This window comes from Brassica rapa, chromosome A07, assembly GCF_000309985.2.
Source record: "Brassica rapa cultivar Chiifu-401-42 chromosome A07, CAAS_Brap_v3.01, whole genome shotgun sequence".
Taxonomy (NCBI): domain Eukaryota; kingdom Viridiplantae; phylum Streptophyta; class Magnoliopsida; order Brassicales; family Brassicaceae; genus Brassica; species Brassica rapa.
This window is the reverse complement of record NC_024801.2, coordinates 6,684,289-6,693,553: the sequence shown is the minus strand read 5'-3', so window position 1 is coordinate 6,693,553 and position 9,265 is coordinate 6,684,289. Positions and strand designations below refer to the sequence as shown.

General features: G+C 49.0%; 1 non-coding gene across 1 annotated transcript; it reads left to right on the top strand.

Annotated features, from left to right (window-relative positions):
- Positions 1-8,657: 8,657 nt before the first annotated feature.
- On the top strand, positions 8,658-8,763 carry LOC117126947. Its single transcript, XR_004449708.1, has one exon. It is a non-coding gene; the product is annotated as a small nucleolar RNA R71 (small nucleolar RNA).
- Positions 8,764-9,265: the final 502 nt, after the last annotated feature.

The following is a 9,265-nucleotide window of genomic DNA, read 5'->3' as shown; positions in this document are numbered from 1 at the left end:
GTGAGCGCAAAGATGGAGGTGGGGCGAGCAGGAACAAGCCAAGGAGTTTAAGATGAGTTTTACTTGTTTTTGTCGTAAAATCTCAACGGAAACTCTGATTGAGATGAAACAAAAAGCGTTTCGATGAGGATTCAAAGGAGAACGCAAAGGAGGACCCCTTTGAGGCCTGACAGGTCGCTATAGCGACTGAGGATGTCATTTCGGTCGCTATAGCGAGTGGAAGGCAGCCAAGACGAGTCCAACTTGTTTTCGTCGTAAATTGTCGACGGAAACTCCGATTGAGACGAAACGAAAAGCGTTTCGATGAGGATTCAAAAGAGAACCCAAAGGAGGATCTTTCTGAGGCCTTACAGGTCGCTACGTAGCGACTGACGGCCTGACAGGTCGCTACGTAGCGAGTGGAAGCAAGCCAAGAAGAGTCCTACTTGTTTTCGTCGTAAAATCTCAACGGAAACTCCGATTGAGACGAAACGAAAAGCGTAGCGATGAGGATTCACAAGAGAACCCAAAGGAGGACCTTTCTGAGGCCTTACCGGTCGCTACGTAGTGACTGACGGCCTGATAGGTCGCTACGTAGCGAGTGGAAGCAAGCCAAGAAGAGTCCTACTTGTTTTCGTCGTAAAATCTCAACGGAAACTCCGATTGAGACGAAACAAAAAGCGTAGCGATGAGGATTCTCAAGAGAACCCAAAGGAGGACCTTTCTGAGGCCTTACCGGTCGCTACGTAGCGACTGACGGCCTGACAGGTCGCTACGTAGCGAGTGGAGAGTTGGCTTGAGCTCGGTCGCTACGTAGCGACCGAGCAATGTGCGTGCTCGGTCGCTGTGTAGCGACCAAGCAGTGCGTGCTCGGTCGCTACGTAGCGACCGAGCAGCGTGTGCGGGCTTGTTCGCTTTGTAGCGACCGAGCCGTGTGCGTGCTCGGTCGCTACGTAGCGACCGAGCAGCGTGTGTGCTCGGTCGCTACGTAGGGACCGAGCAGCGTGTGTGCTCGGTCGCTACGTAGCGACCGAGCCGCGTGTGTGCTCGGTCGCTACGTAGCGACCGAGCAGCGTGTGTGCTCGGTCGCTACGTAGCGACCGAGCAGCGTGTGTGCTCGGTCGCTACGTAGCGACCGAGCAGCGTGTGTGCTCGGTGGCTACGTAGCGACCGAGCAGCGTGTGTGCTCGGTCCCTACGTAGCGACCGAGCGGCGTGCGTGCTCGGTCGCTACGTAGCGACCGAGCGGCATGTATGCTCGGTCGCTACGTAGCGACCGAGCAGCTTGTGTGCTCGGTCGCTACGTAGCGACCAAGCCGTGTGCGTGCTCGGTCGCTACGTAGCGACCGAGCAGCGTGTGTGCTCGGTCGCTACGTAGCGACCAAGCAGTGTGTGTGCTCGGTCGCTACGTAGCGACCGAGCTGTGTAATCGTTTTGTTGTGTTTCCTTTTTCCGCGATTAACGTAGGGGTTTTTAACAGTTTTTTTGGGAGAACAAGTTTTATCCTTCCGAAATGTTTTCGGAAAACGTGTTTTGGTAAAACCCTTACGCATCGAGATTTCTTTACGGGGTTTTGATAAGATTTATTGTTTCCCTTCGTGTTTACAGGGAGAAATCGCGAGCTTGTTTTAGTGCTCTTCCTGTGGCGAAAGGTCGCGACTAAGTTTTCGATTTTGTTGAAAAGTACGGCGTTTGCATAAGCGTTGGCCATAGGAGCAGTCAGTGCTGCGAGTTTGTCTTTCGTATATCCAAACACCGTTTCGATCAAGCGTTTTGTGGCCATGAGTAAGAGTAATCCGTAACCCCCCCCCCCCTCCTTCTAGCGCCAAACTGTGGGAACCGAAATTTGCACTGTCGATTTACGTTTAAATTAGGAAACTAAGAAAACCCTAATTTCCCAGAGGTCCCGGAACTCTGCGAGAGCCAACGATAAGTGACCAAATATATGTGGAAATCGTGAAAAGATAACAAACGAGTTTAACGAAAACAGTAGATCTTATTTCGAATCTGCGTAAGAGCGTTGCGATCACTACAAGAGATCATAAAAGCTTTGGCCGCAAAGGCTGTCAGCGAGTTACCTAGTTCTAGCGGCCTAAAAGCTCAAACCTAGTTAAGTCGCAGCTCGATAACAAAAGACGAAAAAGATAAAGAAAAGGTTTTTGATTGATTTCGGACTGAACCTTGTTAAAGGCTGCCTACGTACCGCTTTCGAGGATCAAGCCGAACGTAGTTCAATTGATAGAGCTGGACAAGAGATCGAACTGCCTGGGCGAGTTCGTCTAGTAATCGAGTGCCAGTCATAGAAACCGAACTTGTCGAGAATAAGCCTAAAGTTTCTAAGTGCAAAGAATTCCGAGTCTAAAAAGCTCTCCCCCATGCTCCTCGCCTAGGACTCATTATATACTAGCTCCTAGGTCGGTTTACGCTTTTACTCTTCTGCCCTTAAGCCGTCATAGCATAAAAATGGAGATATTCTATTTTTCCCGATTTTCACAATTATCTTCAAAACTTCCGTATTTATCCGCGGAAACTTGACATTTATCCTTCCTTGTGGACCAAGCGTAAACCGGGCTGTGGTTTACGGGCTTTTGGTTAAGAAATCGCAGGATGGGCCTCGAGTCGTGTTTTAGGTCCCTTTGGGCCGTCTTCCGACTCGAAGAGTTTACTACGATTTCTTTCGACAAAGAAAGAACTTTCCGCGGTTTCTAATCCGCGAAGTTTGATCGATGATTTTGAATAGCGGAAAACATAGACTGAGCTCGCTACAGTCTTCGGGAGATAGCATTTCAAGGTTTGACGAGAATGCATGGACTGGTGTCATACCGATGTTCGGAAGAGCTCGGTCGCTATGCAGCGACCGAACTTTGGCTCGAGCCCGGTCGCTACGTAGCGACCGAGCGAGACGGACGCTCGGTCGCTAGGCTCAGGCTCGGTCGCTACGTAGCGACCGAGCTTGGCTCAGGCTCGGTCGCTACGTAGCGACCGAGCGAGACGGACGCTCGGTCGCTACGTAGCGACCGAGCGAGACGGACGCTCGGTCTCTACGTAGCGACCGAGCTTGGCTCGGGCTCGGTCTTTACGTAGCGACCGAGCGAGATGGACGCTCGGTCGCTACATAGCGACCGAGCGAGACGGATGCTTGGTCGCTACGTAGCGACCGAGCTTGGCTCGGGCTCGGTCGCTACGTAGCGACCAAGCGAGACGGACGCTCGGTCGCTACGTAAAGACCGAGCTTGGCTTGGGCTCGGTCGCTACGTAGCGACCGAGCGAGACGGACGCTCGGTCGCTACGTAGCGACCGAGCTTGGCTTGGGCTCGGTCGCTACGTAGCGACCGAGCTTGGCTTGGGCTAGGTCGCTACGTAGCGACCGAGCTTGGCTTGGCTCGGTCGCTACGTAGCGACCGAGCGAGATGGATGCTCGGTCGCTACGTAGCGACCGAGCTTCGCTCAGGCTCAGTCGCTACGTAGCGACCGAGTGTGACGGACGCTCGGTCGCTACGTAGCGACCGAGCTTGGCTCGGGCTCGGTCGCTACGTAGCGACCGAGCGAGACGGACGCTCGGTCGCTATGTAGCGACCGAGCTTGGCTCGGGCTCGGTCGCTACGTAGCGACCGTGCGAGATGGACGCTCGGTCGCTACGTAGCGACCGAGCTTGGCTCGGGCTCGGTCGCTACGTAGCGACCGAGCGAGACGGACGCTCGGTCGCTACGTAGCAACCGAGCTTGGCTTGGGCTCGGTCGTTACGTAGCGACCGAGCGAGACGGACGCTTAGCGACCGAAATTGGCTCAGGCTCGGTCGCCACGTAGCGACCGAGCGAGACGGACGCTTGATCGCCACGTAGCGACCGAGCGAGACGGACGCTCGATCGCTACGTAGCGACCGAGCTGTGTGCATGCTTGGTCGCCGCGTACCGATCGAGCTTGGCTTGTCCGCGGTCTGATTTCCATACTCGAGCTTGTCCGCGGCTGATTTGGATACATGTCCGTTGCCTTCGGACAATCGGTATTTAGTGGTTCGATTGAGATTTGGACGAGATTTTACTGCAAGGCTCTTCGTAAAGATATCTTTACGAAGATTACTTTTCGTAAAAACGTTTATGCTGATTTTTACGGACTTTCAGACATTGATTCCGTCGTGACCGATTTTGACCCCAACATTGCATTACGCAGATGACCGTCCTGGTCATACAGGTTTCTTTTCTCGTCCTGTGTTAGAATAATAATGTTTACCATTTTTGACGACCTGGTATCGATCGACGTACGCGGTGTAGTATCGATCGTTGTCGAAAGATTGGGATCGATCGACGATGAAGGTCTGGTGTCGGTCGACGGTTGGTTGTGTATCAGCTGCTCGCCGGCTGCTGTAGACTCGGCGTCGATCGATGCGATTATGTGTTCGTCGGTCGATCTCGGTGACTTACCATCGAGCGATTTCGCTTTCTTCCTGTCGATCGATGCTGATATCTGGTGTTGAGCTGCGAGTTGCCTCTGAATGGCTTTGACTTCTTTTGGTAGCCATTCTGCGTGGCTGTCTAGTCCACTGATTTTGTTGTCGAATGGAAAGTAGATGTCATCGCAGCGTCTGTCAAGTCGTTCATTCATGTTGTCTATAGTAGTGTAAATCTTGGATGTGATCTCATCAACCTCTGCTGCTGTGTAGGGATGTGACTCCTCAGGATTCTTGTCATCGATCCAAGGCCCTCGTAGCCTGTCAATCGATGATGAGTTTGCCTGCAAAAAATTTTGATTAGTAATGTTATCAATATCCCTTTGGGCATGAAGTATTTGACTAGACAATTTGTTTAAATCTATCATGACTGGTGATATAAAGCGGTCATGCATGTCCTCGTAAGTCCTCAGCCTCTCATTCATGGCTGAGACCTTATCGTCGAGCGATGTGATGGTAAACATGTCGATCGATGTGGCTGGTTGTTGGTCCTTCTTGCGAATGGTATCCAGCTCTTGCTGTAGTAGCTCGATTTTAGTGCTCAGCCAGTCTACGTTGTTGTTGAGAGAGTAGTACACGTCATTTATCCTTGTGTCGATGTATTAGACTTCCCATTCATCCTTGTGTTGTGCTGAACATTGCGGTTCTGAAGAATGACGTCGATCGATGGTGCATTTGGTGCGTCGATCGATCTGGAGGTCGTGGCTTCCTTCTCAAGTTGCTGACGTAAGCTCTTAATTTCTGTCCTCATTTCTGCCATACTTATGAAAAGCGCATTGTAGCCTCTATCCAATGGTTGATGTGTATCTTCTACCAATGATTTGAGCTCCTCTCCCAGTCTTTCCTGAGCTCCACAAATACCAAACACCATCTCATTGATTTCATCTTTGGTGTAGAGTTATGGTGCCAGTGTTGTGAGTGTGAAGGAAGGGGTATGTTCTGAAAGACAGATGTGGCTCTCTTCAAAAAGAGATGCTCTTTCCAGTAATTTTCTGATGTCGTCTTTTGTGACATGTATCATCTCACCAGCTACGCCTCGTGCGTATCCACACTCATCTCTGTAGACTCCATACTCGTCCCTTCGTTCCCAAGTGATCTTTCTGGCTCCGTACATGTCAAAAGCGCAGCTTCCAAATTCATAACGTCTATCGATCGACGTCGGGTCATCCCTATCGATTGACGTTGGTGTTAACCTGTCGATCGATGTCTCTGTTGTCCCGTCGATCGATGCTTGCCCTTTTGGTTGGCGTGATAGGTCAGGATTGATTTCTGTTGTGGCGACTCCGACGTGGTTGTTAGGATCTGTTTGAATGACGTCTGGAGTGCAACGTTGCTGTGAGAATAGGTTGTCAGGTCCATTGGCTTCTTGAAGGATATCTGCTATGTCCTCTCTGGACACTTGTAAGATCCTTCCATCCATTGCACGTGCGTTGCCATCTGGGTCCCTGAAAATACCAAATTCATCAGGTGTTAGAATACCGTAATCATTGTTTGCATTATCATTCAATTTAGAAATAGAAAGATTAGGGTTTAGAGTAGTATCGATCGATGTAGATACAGATGCATCGATCAATGGCAGAGTAATTTCTGGAGAACTTGTGCTCTTGAGATGATTCCTCTTCATGGATTTTCCTGTTGATGTAGATGGAAGAGTGTTCATCTTTTTCGCCTTTGTGTCTGCTCTGGTGTGTGGAGGTGGTTTTAGGGGTCCAAAACGTTTTATATAGGTATCTATAAACCTAGTTGGAGAGGGAATATTCTCCTGCTCCTGAATTTTCGCTGCGGCGCGAATATCGATCGATGTTCCTGTATGAGTGTCGATCGATGTTGAGCGGTTGTTTTGCTGGACGATGGTGGGTATCGACCGCTGTGGAGTGCACTTCGGCTATCGATGTTGGAAACTTGTTGGTGAACTTATGTGTTTCAAATCTTGCATCCTGCAAAGACATTTCTATTGCATGTTCTTTCCAATAATCCTCATCGTATTCCTCTGTATGCTCCTCGTTAGGTGAAGTAATTACATTGTCAACTGCAAAACTTTCATGGAAACCACTGTCTGCCCAACTGCCTATGGAATAATCATCACGTCCTTTCTTGCTTGGAGGTTGGAAGGCAAAGTGTGGGTAACAATGATTAGGTGGGGCGAAATGGTCAACCGGCTGCTTTACGTCGAGTGACGTGTTGTTGCGGTATTCGGTCACAGTTGACTCATTGGAATCGATCGATGGAAAGGTGGGGGTGTCGATCGATTCCGAGTACTCTGTTTCGTACTCTGATTCATACTCTGCTCCACAATGGCATGCGCCAATGAGGCCAAGTTCTTTCCCGTAATCCACAGAATTAATAACCTTTCTCTTAGGTCGGATGGGGTCGTAGTGGATGTTGGGGTCTATCAGCGTCAGACACAATTTGTTTTTGTTCATGTCACATACGGCTCCTACTGTAGCTAGGAAAGATCTTCCAAGCAGAAGGGAAAAGTTCCAGTTAAGCTCGATGTCTAGGACATGAAAATCTACCGGGACAAGGGCATTACCAATCTGTACCTCCAGATCTCTTATGATACCTCCTGATTGTTTTTCTGAAAGATCCACGAAGGTGAAGGATTCAGTTGAAGGTTTATGGTGAAACCAAGCTGGTCTGCCATGATCCTAGGGAGGATACTAACTGATGCTCCTGTGTCACACATTGAATGGGGAAATTCAACACCCTTGACTACGCATGGTATTGCAAACTTCCCAGGATCACTTTTCTTCGTCAATGTGATCTTGTGTTTCATCTTCTCTCTGACTTGATGAAACATTCTCCTAATGTCCTCCTCAGCTACCTTTGTTTCTCTGAAGAACATCCACAACCGGTGTGTGAAGTAAGCTTCATCAAAAGCTTTTTCAATTGGGATTCTGAGGATTTTTTTAGTGAAACCATCCATCTCCTTCTCGTTAGCTTCCCTCTTAAGGTTCTTAGGAATTTTCTCCTTTCTTTTCCTTAACCTTCTCCCCTCAGTTTCTTGTTCTTTTTGAACTGGTTCTGGTGAACTATTTAAGGGGTTGAGTTTTGGTTCGGGTATGCTAGCTAATGGTTTAGGTGGTGGTCTGAGTGCGTCGATATAATCATTATCGATGGAGGGTAACCGCACTCGGTATGTCAGAGGTGCCCGTCGATCGATGGGAGGTCTGTTGTGACGATCGACGTCGGACTCACTCTATCGATCGATGGTTGGCTTAACCGGTCGATCGATTTTATCTTAGAAAGGGGAGGGTGGGTGAGGATGCTTAGCTGTGAATTCCTCATGAGTTAGAATTCGAACTGCATTGCATTCAGTCGATTCAGCGGACGACGTCAATCGATGTCTGGAGTAATCCGTCCATCGATCTTCGTCATGGTCTGTCGATCAATGCGAGTTCATCGACATCGGTCGACACCATTGGGATCCACCGAGACTCATGGAGCTTTCGATTTCGAAGTCTCCTTCCTCAAGCTTTTCATTTCTCACCACTTGCCAGAAATCATCATCTATGATGGCATTTACGTGGTGTTTTCCTTTGTCGGCTCCTGCCTCTCTAGCGAAAGCTTCTTTCCTTTTTATAGTCTCGCCCGTCTGAATTACTTGCGTTTCAAGTTTTTTTACCTGAGTCCCTAAGGTCTCGATTTTGGTGTTCAGATTGTTGTAGGCGGAGTCTATTTTACCATTGAAATCCACGGTGATCTGTTGTTGTCCCAAGAGTACTCGATCAAGCATCTCTTCGATCTTGCTTTCCTGAGTCTGGGGTGGTGGATTCTGGTAGTAGGAGTTCGAATAGCTTTTGCTGTTGTTGAAGGGTTTTTGAAATTGTGAACTCTGGTTACTTCGTTGACCATTTCCAAAGAAGTTTATGTTTCCGCCCTGGTTTCCAAATTTCTGGAATCTGGTACCTCCGATGTAGTTCACATTTCCTTCTCCTTCAGTATCTGCTACTTCTCCTTCAGCTGAACAGACTTGCTTCCTAAGAAGCTCATGCACCACATCTAACTTAGCTCTTACTTCTTCCATCTGTTCCTTCCTGATAGAGGCTACAGACTTCTTCCGCTCAGAGTCAGTGTTTTTGGTGCTGCTGCTGTTAGCAAGGTTTTCGATAAGTCTCACAGCTTCCAACGGATTCCGAGTAGTGAATTTTCCTTCACTCGCCGTATCAAGAGCCATTTGATACTGTAAGGCGAGACCTTGGAAGAAAGTGCTTAACAGCTGCACTTCGTTAAATCCGTGGTGTGGACAGTCTCACTGGAAGAACCTAAATCTATTCCACGCATCTTTGAAGGACTCTCCAGCCTCCTGCGAGAATGTGGAAATTTTGTTCCGAAGTTCTTCAGCGCGCGCCTCATCAAAGAAGTTTTGTAAGAAAGCATTCTTGATGTCGGCCCAGGATGTTAAAGATTCTGTGGGTTGCTGCCTAAGCCAGTGCATCGCTTCTCCATTCAGCGTGTATCTGAAGAGCTTGCATAGCAGGTAATCTTCGGGGACTCCTTCCATCCGAATAGCAGCGATTAGATCCTCGAACCGTTCCAGATGGTCCATAGTATGCTCGTGCGGTAACCCAGAGTAGGGTATCTGTGACACGAGAGTGTAGTATTGAGGCTTCAGCTCGAAATTCTGCTTCTGGATCTCCAGAAGTCGAATAGCTGATCTGTTGGAATAGTACTCATCTGGGCGATTGTAGTCGGCCAGTGGTTTTGATCGAGCGTCCTCATCTACAGGTTAAGCAGCTCCTGTAGCATTAGCATCAGGGATTACAGTCCCATGAGCGTCTATTTTCTGACATGTTGCATTACGCAGATGACCGTCCTGGTCATACAGGTTTCCGTTCTC